The sequence below is a fragment of the Pleuronectes platessa genome, chromosome 2 (assembly GCF_947347685.1).
Source record: "Pleuronectes platessa chromosome 2, fPlePla1.1, whole genome shotgun sequence".
Classification (NCBI taxonomy): domain Eukaryota; kingdom Metazoa; phylum Chordata; class Actinopteri; order Pleuronectiformes; family Pleuronectidae; genus Pleuronectes; species Pleuronectes platessa.
This window is the reverse complement of record NC_070627.1, coordinates 2,919,412-2,935,325: the sequence shown is the minus strand read 5'-3', so window position 1 is coordinate 2,935,325 and position 15,914 is coordinate 2,919,412. Positions and strand designations below refer to the sequence as shown.

General features: G+C 40.8%; 2 long non-coding RNA genes across 3 annotated transcripts; one reads left to right on the top strand and one right to left on the bottom strand.

Annotated features, from left to right (window-relative positions):
- Window positions 1-3,417: 3,417 nt before the first annotated feature.
- LOC128449438 (uncharacterized) lies at window positions 3,418-7,568 on the top strand. The gene is made up of 3 exons (XR_008339875.1): window positions 3,418-3,514; window positions 3,922-4,104; window positions 6,985-7,568. It is a non-coding gene; the product is annotated as an uncharacterized LOC128449438 (long non-coding RNA).
- A 1,700-nt stretch (window positions 7,569-9,268) lies between these two features.
- On the bottom strand, window positions 9,269-12,009 carry LOC128449430 (uncharacterized). 2 transcript variants are annotated; one of them, XR_008339873.1, is made up of 5 exons: window positions 11,891-12,009; window positions 11,300-11,482; window positions 10,594-10,680; window positions 9,775-9,922; window positions 9,269-9,538 (listed from the first exon to the last, which is right to left on the bottom strand). It is a non-coding gene; the product is annotated as an uncharacterized LOC128449430 (long non-coding RNA). The 2 variants fall into 2 exon arrangements; XR_008339874.1 differs by lacking the exons at window positions 9,269-9,538; window positions 9,775-9,922 and adding an exon at window positions 10,275-10,466.
- Window positions 12,010-15,914: the final 3,905 nt, after the last annotated feature.

Sequence of the window (15,914 nt, the reverse complement as noted above, 5' to 3'; positions counted from 1 at the left end):
ACTGGTCGTGGTCCAAGTCTGCTGAGAGGATGTGTTGGTGGTACTGGTATTGGTGAAGTCTATTTCAAGATCTGCTGGGACAAGTTAGACATGTGGACCACAGACCTGAGTACTGACATCACAGTCATTCCCTCCTCAGTGTCTGAGTACAAAAGCTGTCGTCCAGTGAACGTCTACATACCACAGTCGATCAGGACTTCAACTTCCGTTGTGTTGAATACGTTGACATTGTTCTTGTCCTTGATGAGACCGATACACTCGTAGCTCGTGAAAGGCTCCAGCTCAGATAGATTCTTAGTGAATCCGTGAAGCTCTGGTTCGTAGCCTCGACAATGATTGGAAAATTTAAGACACATTGATTACGTTATTAATCTTATTATACTATCATATAATAATTATAATGGGATAAATTCCATATTCATTCATGTAAATTCACTTGTAGGAAACCAATGTTTGATGTGTTCATCAAGGAGTTCAGACAATATTTGTTTCAAATTCTACAGGAAATTGTGTTGGAGCAGTTTGATTTATATTTTTGACATAAAAAAAATCTGTGGAAAAAGAAGAGCAGACATAAAACATGAGGAAATAAGTTCTAAAGGACATGCATTTCAAAATAACAGTACAAACTGTTATTCATCCCGAGGGTGATGTTTCTGTCGAACTGAAAGGAAGTGTTGGTGCAGGAGGTGAAGGTGAAAGTCATATTAGAGCAAATGTCATCAGAACCAGGTTTGAAACAGACGGTGTTGTTGCCACATTGCAGATCTGGGATCATATCTGGGGTCATTTGTAAAGAGCTGATGTCCCATCCAGTTCGGTAACACACAGTAAAGTAGCAGTTGGCATCTTCAATGTCATGTTCACCTGAAATACACAAGGGATTAACAAATAGCTGCTTGTTTGACAGTACTATCTTTTAATTTGAAACATTAATTTAACCAACATAAATTCTTCTGACTCACTTATTGGATCTGTCATGGGATCATCATGCGTTCGCAGGGTGTTGTTAACAGGGTTAACTGCAGAGCTTGTGATGTTAATCTGGAGGCCAAACTTGATGGGTTTTACAGTGTAATTACCTGCAGACAAAATCAACAGAATTAAAATAAAAAGGGTCATAGAAAAACACAGACACCAGATAATAACAATATGATCACCTCTACCAAGGAGGTTACATTTGACTTTTTATCATTAGTATTTTTGATAAATTATGAATCACTGTTTTCTAGAAATTCACTTCAAAGTGCTTTACATACAATATAGATAACAAAAAAAGAAATATAAAAGAAAAGGAAATACAAAAGTAAACAGCAACATTACATTAAAAAAGATTCTCGATGAAGAAAATCTAAAATTATGTTTTTGACCTTATTGGTTCAGAACCAAATTAAAATCCAGATGTTGAATTTAAATGTGGTTCCATAAGCGGGGTGAGGTTTGGATTCTGCTTTATGGGTGCCTAGGCAGTGCATTGCATGGCTGGTAGTGCAATGCACTACCAGCCATTCTCTCTCTCTCTCTGGGTCTCTCTCTGTCTCTCTTTCAAATTGACACAGTCTGTCACTCTTCCCAAAAAAATCAAAATATTTAGTCTGGAACCGGTAAATTCTAGGCACCCATTTTTAATTTTCTCGGCAGGAGGAATTTTCTAGCTCTTATACTTCTTCCGTCTTTAGTTTGGCGCGCTTCTCCTCCCAAAAATTTTGTCGCACATTCACGAGACCCACAAATAAACCTGCGGAGTTACGTCGAATAGTGTTCTATTACTTTTATAAGAAATTCGACCAACAGTTCGTTCAAAGATCGCGATAACGTGGCCGAAAACGTACAATGGGAGTCAAGCTCGCTCTACCAAAAGAGCGACAGTGTGAAAAAGATGCGTTTTCAGGTTCCCCGGGTGCACTAAAACTGCTCTCAAATCCCCAAACAGAGGTCCTCAGACATAATTTTTAGATATTTGAGGTCGTGTGATTGTTTCCTTCGCAGACATGTCACTCTCAGGACCTGTGCTTACATGCGCATCGAAAAATCGAGGAATTATTTCCGGAGTCTTCTCCCATTGGAGCCCCATGTTAATTCTGAAGATTTTTCTGAAAAGATAAAAACTGAAAAATAAAACTTAAATCGCTCCCAAGGCTCCATTTCTCAGCTCTCACGGAAAAAAAAATATATCTGGTTGTAGTGTAAACTCTTGTGATTCTCAAAATGTTTTCATTTTCCAGATAGGACTGATAGTTTTTGAGTAACAAGTATTTGTTTGATGACGGTGCTAGAGTGTGAAAAAATGTCTCTTCCATTAAAAGTAATGATAAGTCTCGGAGGAGAATTTATGAAATGAGAAGTACGTTTCTAAACTGCTCACACGGCCGATAGGAGTTATAGATTTTTAATTAGAGCATTTTGTTCGGGACGTTCTCCTGAGGTCAGATGTCTCCCTCTCTCACGTCGCACCTGTCATAATCAGCGAGTCACACACGCAGAGGGAGGGGGGGAGGGGGGACAGTGAGATCTATTTTTAGACTGCACAGGTGGTAATCAGCACAGCAGGTAGTTCAGTTAGTAGAGCAGAGGGACAGTAACACAAAATGGCGTGTTCCAGTCTGAGTGTTGGTAAGATACAAAAATTGAATATTTTTCTGTGTCTTTCAGGGGGAACTGTTGAATTCTTTAAATAATCAACTGTGAATGATATCTAAAGTCAATGTGATTGGATTAGTGGATCTGCCGCTGACTCAGTGATCCACTGGTTGTGACTTCAAAACCAACAGAAGCCCAAAATTACTTTTGGACAAATATATTAATGCATCTGGTTGTAGTGTCAAGCCTTGTGATTCTCCAACCCAGTCTCATCAGAAAACGTTCAATGGCAACGTTGGTCCACTTGGAACGACGTTACCATCTCACAATCTGGCCTCTCAGATTGTGAGATGGTAACATTTAGTCCTCCCATTGTTTTGCATTGGCGTGTTCTCACGTCACGTGACTCTCAAGCTCCCGTCTGCGGAGAGGAAAACATGGCGGAGATTCCTTGTTTTTTCAGATAAAAATATAATTTTGTAACTTAGTTTGGGCATAAAAATACATTCTGACACCATTTCTAGCGAGAAATGTGCTCTTTGCTTCCACAGTCTTCAGCCAGTTCGTGCTTATGATAAATATTTTAATAGTTATCACGCATGTTTTTATCGTTGCTATGACGGTTGCCATGCCACCACGGCGCAGCTTGGTGTTTAAATCACAGTCCCTGCGTGGTGTCCTTCAGTGATCGTGAATGTTATTCATGTTATATAATAGTAATATTTGAGGCTAGATTACATCTCTAATGAGAAGGATCCTGCGAGTCTGCTCATACCGAGGCCGGCCCGAGTGCGCGACCGGGCCGAGTGCGCGAGCGGACATGACGTGTGGCTGTCGTAAAAACCCTATTTGTAAACAACCAGTCCTTTAACTCAGGGCTGCGTCATAAACACGGAGCGCTTGGAAGACCACGATGTCATCTTCCTTCTGTCAGGTAAGTAGTTTATTGTTTTTAAAGATCGTTACGATCTAGGTTTACAGTCCGAGTGCGGAGAGAGTCCGTCAATCCACACTATGGACGCTGTTCATCAGCTAATACGCTATTGTTAGCCACATGCTTCAGGCCACGGTAGCCTGTGCTACCTGGGAGGTGAATACATTGTTGTTGAAACCAGTTCAAGACGCTTAGCTCATCATTGAGGGACACTACAATATAAATATAAACATGAATTTGATTTATGAATGCTTTAGATTAATAAGAGTGTATTTCTCTACTATTACTCCACAATATCAGGTCAATTTGGTTTAATGTATAGTATGCACTATGACAATAATGTTTCCATGTTATGGAGTTGCGATTCATTTTATAAAACAATTGCTATGTTCTGTTTTTTAATCAAGGAGGATCCAAGTGAAGCTACAGGAGTTTCATTAACGTCAACAACTTGGACCGAACGGTTTGTTTTGCTTGATGAAGAGCAGGAAGGGCAGCCTGGAGAGAAAGAGAAGCCGGGTTGAGCCCACTACCATCATCCACGTACCACGAGGAAGATGAGGGAGAGAAATGATCCTACCATTAAAGAGGTACTTTTAAGTTACATACCAGAAAAAACATTTTATATAATGTGCTAAATATACATTTTATTACATTCCCAAAGTACGCTTGCTGAAATACAAGTTTATATCACACTGAAAGAATTTTGATCAATCATGCTTCCCTGCTGTGATTGTTTAACTGGGAAAACAACTTTTTCCACAGGAAGGCAAGTAAATTTAAGGAATACATGTGCAAAGTTTTCCTCTGTTATGTATAATGATGACCCCCATCAAACATAATGTTAGCAATCTTTACACCTTTTAATTTATACTGATTATTTCTGTCTACATGTGTGTTGGGACCTACAGCCACAGAGAACCATAAAATCAGGACTGGTGGAATATTCCAATCCAGCCTAAAGTACGGGGGGGGGAGCAGGCTACAGTTGAAACTGTCAATGACCCCTGCTGTGTCTCTAGCCGCGCCTCAGATTTTGAACTCTGACCTTCCTATTGGCCTAAGACCCTTAGCCCCGCTAGAAGGCGGGAGTCACCTCCAAGGTGCTATTTAAGGGCAAACACACCGAAAATAGTTCTTTCCAGTTCCACTCACATTAGAGCTAGCATCTCCAGTTTAGTTCTAAGCGATCCACAGGACACAAAGGAAACAAACTTAACAGCTGTTTGATTTTTCATAAGTTTATTTTAAACTTATCTTTTCGTAGTTTCACTTTTAGTTTAAAGCTATTTTTTCTAATCCAGTTTAAGCTTAATTTATTTTTTTTTAGTACATCGTAAGCTTATTCTTTCCTATTTTTACTTAAAGCTTTTAATCTGAATAGCGCGCGGCAGAAGCTCCCCCTCACTCGCTGGTTGAGAACAGAGACACTTTCCCCGCCATCCACGGACAATCCGGCGACGGTTGTTCCTTCCTGCAGACGGGCAAAGACCTTGCCAAGGAGAACGAGAAGAATTCTCTCCCAGACGGGCAAAGACCTTGCTAAGGAGAACGAGAAGAATTCTCTCCGATTCGGCCCAGCGCAATCTCACCGTCGCCCCCAGCGGCTCCGCGATCAGCGGCCCGAGGCCAGGACATCATCCACTTCCTCCTTCCGGGATTCGCGCTACTACGGTCTTGCACGAAACCCCGCGAAGCAAAACGAAGTAAGAGACATATGTCTGGGCAGAGTCTAGTTTAATACTTAGCGTGTTTTTATATGATTGTACTTTTATAGAAAGACCGCCGTGTCGATCTTATTGTGAAAAGCGCGCGGTGATTGCCGGCCTCACTGTGTGATCGCCTCTGACGGCGTTTTTAAGATCATCTCCGATCTGTGTTACTATATGTTTCTCTCTTTCTCTCTCTTGTATTCTCTCACATCCGCCGACATACACATCCTCGCCCACGCACACACACATAGTCGCATTACATATAGTCATTCTGATATCAAGGGGGGCCTGAACGCACCTCGACGCCATTCGGCGCTAAAGCTAAGCTAAGCTAAGACAAAGAATCCCTTTGTCCTCCCTCGACCTTTGTCCCACGTGTGTTTAAGTCGGCCATCTTTGACCATCTTGACTCTAAGTTACGTGGTCCTTCGACCATTGATTGCAATACACATCGAGGCCCGCCCTCCATTCGGACTCTAAATTCCTTAGGCGACTCCGCCATTTTGAGTTGTAGTCCTGGTGTATATTACATCACCAATTTTGTAGTCAAACCCCCAGGGTTAAGCCGGCCCTCTTAAACTTCGTGAGTCATCGACCCCCCTTTTTCCTCTCTCTCTCACACACACATACACCTCCCCCCACTCACATACACACACACACGAACACACACACAGCCCTATCAGAAGGATTGCAGTGTGATCAATTGTGATAAATGTGCTGCGACTGTATTGGATATAGCGGATTGTGTTAAATGAAGAATCATTTGGAACAACTTTGACTTTTATATCTTTTTAATAAACCCCTTTTATACTTAAAGTATTTGAATCTTGTGATTATTGGTGCATGTTTATGTGAACACAGTTGGATAACGATAGCCAGTGCTTGAACTCAAACCCTTCATCGTTTATTATATAATCCCTAATATTAACTATTGAGATTATTAATTTAACTTTATCAGATGAGACTGATACTTATAGACTGACTCGTTGGTCCCTGTAACCAGGGTGGTGCCCCTTCTCGAGTATTAATATAGATAGTAGCATTCTTAAATTGACGATTTTATTGTTGTGACTAATTATTTCATTATTCTTGGTTGATAACCTTATCATTATTAATTGATAGCTTGTACTTTCTAAATTGATAATTACTTGTTTTTCATTAGTAGTTGTTATTCATTGATTGATTATTCTTAAAGTTTACATTAATTATTTAATTATTCTTAATCAATAAACTTTATCATTCTCAAATTAGTGATTTAATAATTCTTAATTGTTGAACTTCCTTATTTACTCATTAATGGTTTTATTGTTATTTGATTACTGATCATCTTCAATTAATAATCTAATTATTTTGTTTAATAAATAATCTTTATTGTTTCAATAATCATATTCCATGATTATTGATAATTAGCCAACGTCGATTCCCCTACTATTGCACAACATGTGTGAATTTGCCTTCATTAGTTTCAGAAAAGAGCGATGATGTATCGGTCAGTGGGCGGCAGCACGAGACTCCGCAAACTAGTCTGTAAGCAAAGTAGACGAAGGCATCGAGGTTGCGGCCTGCCATCATTGTTATTTTTGCTTAAAGGGCCGAATATGTTTCATGCAGGAATATTAGCATTTCCCTTATATCTACCAAAACTGCTTGTTTCCCAGACTGCAGTTTTGTTTTGATCCGATGTGGTGTGCAAATACAACCGTATCTGCAATGGGTTGTGGGGCATTAACATTTGTAACTCTAATTTTATTTTGACAGACTGTGAAAAGAACGTTGAGAGCATCACCACTCTACAGGAAGACACAGTCCAGTAATGGGTGTCAGAATTTCAGTAGTGAACGACAGGTACTGTGGAAAAATGTGTGTCATTGTTGTACAATGTCCTTTGACTCTGTTTACACAAGGTTAACACAAAAAGGTTTGATTGTAAACTGATATTGGTATGAATTCATGTTATTCTCCTCCTCAAAAGAAACAAACAATCCAAATTACCTGCAGAAAGCCCTTGATGGACGCTTCAGCTGCATCGTCAGACTGGCCAGACAGCAAGATGCCAACTTTAATGCCAATTTATTTGTGAAACATTCTGTGACCAAATGTATAGATAACTTTTTGTAGATTGTAAAAAAGATAACCCATTTATTAAAAAAAAACTACACTAGAATTACCGCACTGCGTTGTATGACTCCGCTAACCAGTGCAGTGTCCGTCTACATATTTCTACATATTTTCTCTCGTATAAATGACACTGTGTCTCTTGACAACTGAAACCATAAGATGAGGTCAGTGTGGCCTTGACCTTTTGACTTTAACACAGATACACAGTTAGACAATCCGAAAACATACAGTTATGCCAAAATATATTTTGTTTCACATTCTAGATGGCATAAGCAGAGACATCAACTCAGGAAAAATATTTCTGTAGAAAAGAAAGCCCTGTACGTGTGTACGTATGTATACATACACACGTACAAACGCACTATTGAGACGTTTTGTTTTTTATCATGCCTCCCTCCCTACATATATTCAGGGAGGGATATATCATGCCTCCCTCCCTGCCTCATTCATTGTGGTATTAATGTGTTTGAAAAAGTCAGGCTGCTGATTACCAGCTACGGATTGAAGTCAAACATCTACTGCTATCCTCTGTGTTGATTTCTTTAATGTTAAGAATGTTTCTCATAAGACCTTATCAGATGCATTGTGAAACATCTGGGTCACCTAAATTTAGTGTAAACAAGAGAGTGAACTCTTGACTAATGACGGTATGTATTTTGCACTGATACACAAACTTGATGTTACACATCTTAAACAATATGATATGGGTGTCCCTAGACAACCAGACCTGTGTGCTTTGCTGTGACTATAAATGACTGGAACCTCAGATAAAGAAAGTTATTTTCTGACTTCAATTACTGAGGCATTCTCTACAGAATGTAATGTGCCCATTCTACTTCAGATCCATTGGATCATTGTGTGTTTATGTTGCTTAAAGCAGAGCATTCACTGCTTTAATGTTGTCACACCCCGCCTCGGGTGAAGGTAATGTAACCTTAAAAAGACTGGACTTTCAAACCCAAAGATGGCAAGGCACACAGTTGCAAATTGGTTTATAACAACATTTATTCTCCCAAAGTGTCAAAATAAGTGCACAACATACATAGGAGGCCAAAACCCAAACATCTGCAAATAGTCAAATAAAAACATATTCAAAACCAATTCCACAATCAAATAATTCAATCAATTCAAATAATCAATAATCAAATATTCTCTATAATAAATCAAAGCATATTCAAAATCAAATACCGGTACTTCAAATAATCAATGTCAATAAATCAAATAATCCATTAGCAAAATAAATGCAAATTAAACTCAATTACAACATAATAGAATAATCACCTCAGTAGATATTCCGTGGAGAGCTGAGCACCCTGCACAACACCGACAACCTCCTCCGGCAACAGCATGCAGCAGACTGTCAGAAGGACAGCAGCTCACCCCTTATATACCCCATGGCCCCTCCCACTAGACAGGCCCAATCAACAGGGGGATTATAATACTGAGCATTTTGCCAACCAACCATGAATACACTCATCAAAAAATACAGCATGCATGTTAATGTTACTTTCATTTAGCAGATTAGTGATTTTCACTAGTACATTTAAAATTGTCACTCATTAATGTCCAATGTCAATGTCCAGTGTCCCCCTTTGACACAAGGGAAAATGGTTTGGCCCAAACATGGCCAATCAGTCCAATCAGTTGCAGCAGGTATTTCCTGACACCATATTTAAAGCCCTCAGCCCCACCCTGACTCTTTTAGTCTGCAGTACAGAGCCGTGGTGAGCGGGTAAGATTGTTTGTGAGTGTTTGAACAAAGAGAATGTATGCTTGAGGGCCTTGCCGCTCACACCATCCATCAATGCGCGCCGCCGACAGGCAGCCAAACAGGGACAGTGGTCTAAACTGTCACAAATGTAATCAGCATCTTATCTGACAATATCATGGTGTAGAAGTGCAAGGAAATAGCAATATGTTATGATCAATGTCATTTATTGTGCACAAACATTACATTAAGGCATCTGCTGGAAATGTTATGATCAACAATTCTCATGCAAAAAATACTTTAAAAACTACACAAATAGTGTTTTGGAGAGGGGGGTTTCAGAGGGAGGGGGCAGCTCTGGAGAAAGGTCTGTCAATCCAGGTCTGCTGCTTGGTGTGATGGAGACATGAGGTTAGCATCAGGAGCGGAGGCTGCAGGAGGGACCGTGGAGCTGAGGCACACCTGTACTGCTTCTCTTGAGAAGAACTGAAGGACACACAAACAAACCATAGTGTTAAATTATGAAGATGGTTCCCTCTGATTTTTTGGTTTTAAACATAAACGTCACACAGGCCGCTAAAAACTAAAAATGCTGAAGCTAACAGCTACCCAACAGCAAGCTAATGCCTTCCTAAGGCTGCCAGGGAGTAGCAAGAGTAGCCTTGTAGCAAGAGAGTGTAGCTAATCACAGCCCTCACAGTTCTTCATCAGTGGAGAAGTACCTCGCCATGTTTTCATCTTCAGAGGAGTCATCTAAAGACTGTGCTGCTGTTCCGGAATAGGTCAGGCCCGCTGCAGCCTGCTGGGCTTGAACTCTGAGCACGCAGAGTAGGCCCTCACGTCCCGTCTCAGTAAATGCATCAGTCCTTCCTGAGAATATATGATAAAAAACAAAACGTCTCAATAGTGTGTTTGTACGTGTGTATGTATACATACGTACACACGTACAGGGCTTTCTTTTCTACAGAAATATTTTTCCTGAGTTGATGTCTCTGCTTATGCCATCTAGAATGTGACACAAAATATATTTTGGCATAACTGTATGTTTTCGGATTGTCTAACTGTGTATTTGTGTTAAAGTCAAAAGGTCAAGGCCACACTGACCTCATCTTATGGTTTCAGTTGTCAAGAGACACAGTGTCATTTATATGAGAGAAAATATGTAGAAATATGTAGACGGACACTGCACTGGTTAGCGGAGTCATACAACGCAGTGCGGTAATTCTAGTGTAGTTTTTTTTTAATAAATGGGTTATCTTTTTTACAATCTACAAAAAGTTATCTATACATTTGGTCACAGAATGTTACACAAATAAATTGGCATTAAAGTTGGCATCTTGCTGTCTGGCCAGTCTGACGATGCAGCTGAAGCGTCCATCAAGGGTGTTCTGCAGGTAATTTTGATTGTTTGTTTCTTGTGAAGAGGAGAATAACATGAATTCATACCAATATCAGTTTACAATCAAACCTTTTTGTGTTAACCTTGTGTAAACAGAGTCAAAGGACATTGTACAACAATGACACACATTTTTCCACAGTACCTGTCGTTCACTACTGAAATTCTGACACCCATTACTGGACTGTGTCTTCCTGTAGAGTGGTGATGTTCTCAACGTTCTTTTCACAGTCTGTCAAAACAAAATTAGAGTTACAAATGTTAATGCCCCACAACCCATTGCAGATACGGTTGTATTTGCACACCACATCGGATCAAAACAAAACTGCAGTCTGGGAAACAAGCAGTTTTGGTAGATATAAGGGAAATGCTAATATTCCTGCATGAAACATATTCGGCCCTTTAAGCAAAAATAACAATGATGGCAGGCCGCAACCTCGATGCCTTCGTCTGCTTTGCTTACAGACTAGTTTGCGGAGTCTCGTGCTGCCGCCCACTGACCGATACATCATCGCTCTTTTCTGAAACTAATGAAGGCAAATTCACACATGTAGACAGAAATAATCAGTATAAATTAAAAGGTGTAAATATTGCTAACATTATGTTTGATGGGGGTCATCATTATACATAACAGAGGAAAACTTTGCACATGTATTCCTTAAATTTACTTGCCTTCCTGTGGAAAAAGTTGTTTTCCCAGTTAAACAATCACAGCAGGGAAGCATGATTGATCAAAATTCTTTCAGTGTGATATAAACTTGTATTTCAGCAAGCGTACTTTGGGGATGTAATAAAATGTATATTTGGCAAATTATATAAAATGTTTTTTCTGGTATGTAACTTAAAAGTACCTCTTTAATGGTAGGATCATTTCTCTCCCTCATCTTCCTCGTGGTACGTGGATGATGGTAGTGGGCTCAACCCGGCTTCTCTTTCTCTCCAGGCTGCCCTTCCTGCTCTTCATCAAGCAAAACAAACCGTTCGGTCCAAGTTGTTGACGTTAATGAAACTCCTGTAGCTTCACTTGGATCCTCCTTGATTAAAAAACAGAACATAGCAATTGTTTTATAAAATGAATCGCAACTCCATAACATGGAAACATTATTGTCATAGTGCATACTATACATTAAACCAAATTGACCTGATATTGTGGAGTAATAGTAGAGAAATACACTCCTTATTAATCTAAAGCATTCATAAATCAAATTCATGTTTATATTTATATTGTAGCGTCCCTCAATGATGAGCTAAGCGTCTTGAACTGGTTTCAACAACAATGTATTCACCTCCCAGGTAGCACAGGCTACCGTGGGCTGAAGCATGTGGCTAACAATGGCGTATTAGCTGATGAACAGCGTCCATAGTGTGGATTAACGGACTCTCTCCGCACTCGGACTGTAAACCTAGATCGTAACGATCTTTAAAAACAATAAACTACTTACCTGACAGAAGGAAGATGACATCGTGGTCTTCCAAGCGCGCCGTGTTTATGACGCAGCCCCGAGTTAAAAGGACTGGTTGTTTACAAATAGGGTTTTTACGACAGCCACACGTCATGTCCGGTCGCGCACTCGGGCCGGCCTCTTTATGAACAGACTCGCAGGTTCCTTCTCATTAGAGATGTAATCTAGCCTCAAATATTACTATTATATAACATGAATAACATTCACGATCACTGAAGGACACCACGCAGGGACTGTGATTTAAACACCACGCTGCGCCGTGGTGGCATGGCAACCTTCATAGCAACGATAAACACATGCGTGATAACTATTAAAATATTTATCATAAGCACGAACTGGCTGAAGACTGTGGAAGCAAAGAGCACATTTCTCGCTAGAAATGGTGTCAGAATGTATTTTTATGCCCAAACTAAGTTACAAAATTATATTTTTATCTGAAAAAACAAGGAATCTCCGCCATGTTTTCCTCTCCGCAGACGGGAGCTTGAGAGTCACGTGACGTGAGAACACGCCAATGCAAAACAATGGGAGGACTAAATGTTACCATCTCACAATCTGGCCTCTCAGATTGTGAGATGGTAACGTCGTTCCAAGTGGACCAACGTTGCCATTGAACGTTTTCTGATGAGACTGGGTTGGATTCTCAAATGTGTTCATTTTCCAGATAGGACTTATAGTTTTTGAGTAACAAGTATTTGTTTGATGACGGGGCTAGAGGTTGGAAAAATGTCTCTTCAATTAAAACTAATGATAGCAAAAGGAGGAGATTTATGAAATGAAAACTACGTTTCTAAACTGCTCGCATGGCCTCATTGTTTGGCTCTAAATAATGATATAGATATGTACTTGTTCGTCCAAACCTTGTGATTATCACAGTGTTTTCATTTCACGGATAGGAGTTATAGATTTTGAATAAGAGCATTTTGTTCGGGACCTTCTCCTCAGGTCCAATCTGTCACTGTCTCTGTGTCACAGCTGCGTCGTTAGTGAAGTCACACACGCTGAGTGGGGGGGGGGCAAGAGGAGAAAAGGGGAGAGTGAGATCTATTTTTAGACTACTCCACAGGTGATACTAACTACTATAGGTGGTCCAGTCAGTAGGGCAGAGGGATAGAGACCCAGGGATTGTTGGTTCAAGTCCCAGTGTGGGCGGGACTTAAACATTGATTTTTTCTTTGTCTTTCATGGGGGAACTGTTGAACTACAATGTGATTGGCTCTACATCACATTCCTGTATTAGTGTGTATGAAGTGATAGTGATAGCGCCACCTGGTGGTCGGTGTGAAAATTAAGTTTGAGCAATCGCCCCCAAAATCCTGTCTCATGATCAGAGCCCTGTCCTGAAGAGATCGATGAGTGTGTATGCAGTGTTAGCGATAGCGCCACCTACTGATCAAGTCTGTCGCTCTCTCTTTTATACCAGCCAGTTTCTCTCTCTCTCTCTCTCTCTTAAACCAGTCTCTCTCTCTCTGGATCTTACTATCTCTCTCTTAAAGCAGCCAGTCTTTCTGTCTCTCTTTCTTTCTCTTTATACCAGCCATTCTCTCTCTCTCTCTCTCTCTCTCTCTCTCTCTCTCTCTCTCTCTCTCTCTCTCTCTCTCAAATTGACACAGTCTGTCTCTCTTCCCAAAAAAATTTAAATATTTAGTCTGGAACCGGCAAATTCTAGGAACCCATTTCGAAATTTCTCGGCAGGAGGAATTTTCTAGCTTACTTATACACCTGCCTATGGGTTTGAGTCAGCTCATTATACAAAGTATATATATATACAGTATATATGTATCATTCTCTCTCCCCCCTTTAAACACCCACGCAGCTTTATTATGGTTTGTCAGTTCACAGAATTGTTTTCTGGAACATAAATCTATCTATTTGTAACTACTAAATTTGCAGGAAATTACTTAGAACTCATTTAGTAGGCAGCTGCTGTTAGGTTTTTGTCTTGTTACTTTTAAACATTTCAAGTCATATATTAAGTTTATTGTTATTTTAGTACAAAGTAATTTAAAGGAGTTCCTCAATAATGAATCTGTCATTAGTCATTGGTTTAATCACCGGCAGCATAAACAGGACGAGTTTCATTTAACTGTGAATAAAGATCTTTTCGATAACACACTTTGATTTACGAGATCACGGTCACACCTGCACACACCTCATCTTGCATCAAACCATTAAATCTGTTGCATCAGAACTTGTTAGGTGAGGTAAGATGAGGGGAAAGAGTATCTGCTCCTTCCTTGTTCCGTGTTTCTTTTAAGTAGTTTAATGTCCTCACCACTTTATAGAGTTGTTTCTCAGCTGCTTTCGTCATTGGCTCTTGCATATATCATACTTCCAATTATCTAAATGTATAAATATATTCAAAACAAGTCGATAGTAAAATGAACATACAAATAAAAGTGTGTTTCTCTACAGGTGAACTTCTTGAAGACTCATCCCTCCTGTCACTTTTAATATCAGAACAGTCACTGGAAAATCCAAGATGGCCGCATGTCTTTTGTCTCTGTCAGGTGTCTGTCTTGTTTTATTGTTTTTATTTGGGATTTTTTAGGATTTTTTTAAGGATTTTTTAGGATTTTTGTGCTGATGAACGGTCAACTCTCAAAGGTCTGTGGATTATTCATGTTTTTGTCTGCTTTAGAAGGCTGCTCTGCCTCTTATGCTTCGGCCTGTTCCTTCTGATTGTGCCCTGAGTTGCTAGCCGTAGCCGTGGCCTGTTCTCAGCTTCTTGGAACTGTGAGGTGTGATTGACTTTCTGCCTGTTGCTGCTGTGGTTGGGCTTGAGATTGTTGCTAACAGCAGCATACAGCAGTCTCTTGTACACTGCCTTGGGATCCGCTTCATCCATTCTGGATTGCTTTTGAGGCCTGTGCCACTCACCCTGCTCTGCAGCCTGAGGCCTGTTCCATCTACCCTGCTCTGCAGCCTGAGGCCTGTTGCATCCACCCTGCCCTGCAGCCTGATGCCTGTTCATCCACCCTGCACCGCAGCCTGATGCCTGTTCATCCACCCTGCACCGCAGCCTGATGCCTGTTCATCCACCCTGCTCTGCAGCCTAAGGCCTGTTCCATCTACCCTGCCCTGCAGCCTGAGGCCTGTTCCATCTACCCTGCCCTGCAGCCTGAGGCCTGTTCCATCCACCCTGCTCTGCAGCCTGATGCCTGTTCATCCACCCTGCTCTGCAGCCTGAGGCCTGTTCCATCTACCCTGCCCTGCAGCCTGAGGCCTGTTCCATCTACCCTGCCCTGCAGCCTGAGGCCTGTTCCATCTACCCTGCCCTGCAGCCTGAGGCCTGTTCCATCTACCCTGCCCTGCAGCCTGAGGCTCGCTTCATTATCCTGCTCGGATACACCGTTTCTTGCCCCTGGTTTTCTCTTTGGGACTGAACTCTGTGCTGGTACTATGTGTTCTCTTTTCATGGTCCTCATCGCCACTGTGATTCTCTCGGATTCTGGGTTAACCTGCTACCATGGGGAGTGCACATCAGGTATTGTGCTCTCTCCTCCAATCATTCCAAACCCTGAAACCAATAACTTGCTCAGTGAACGAAGTGAACAAGTGCTGACCCATTCTTATTTGGATCCTTTTGTCTTTGCACAATGGTTATGTCTTGTTTGCACCTCTGTCCTGGAATCAAACTTTTTACAGTCTGATAAATCTCTTGTCATGTTGCATGCTAGATTACACTCCAAAACAGAAACACCTAGCAACCCTGAAATTAGTAGGAAAAGATTTCTGTTGCTACTTTTACTCTTGATTTCTGGTATCCAGCCAAATCCTGGTCCTGGCATTGCTATTTGTAACACACCTGCTGAATTTAAGGATAGGACCGGGCTAGGTTTAATACATCTGAATATTCGTAGTCTGCCATCAAAGATTGATATGCTGCATATCTGGGCAAAATCAACTGATGCAGATGTCATTGTTCTGTCGGAAACGTGGCTCAGTAAATCTTATTCTGACAAAGCAATCGCCATCAAAGGGTATAATGTATTTAGGGCTG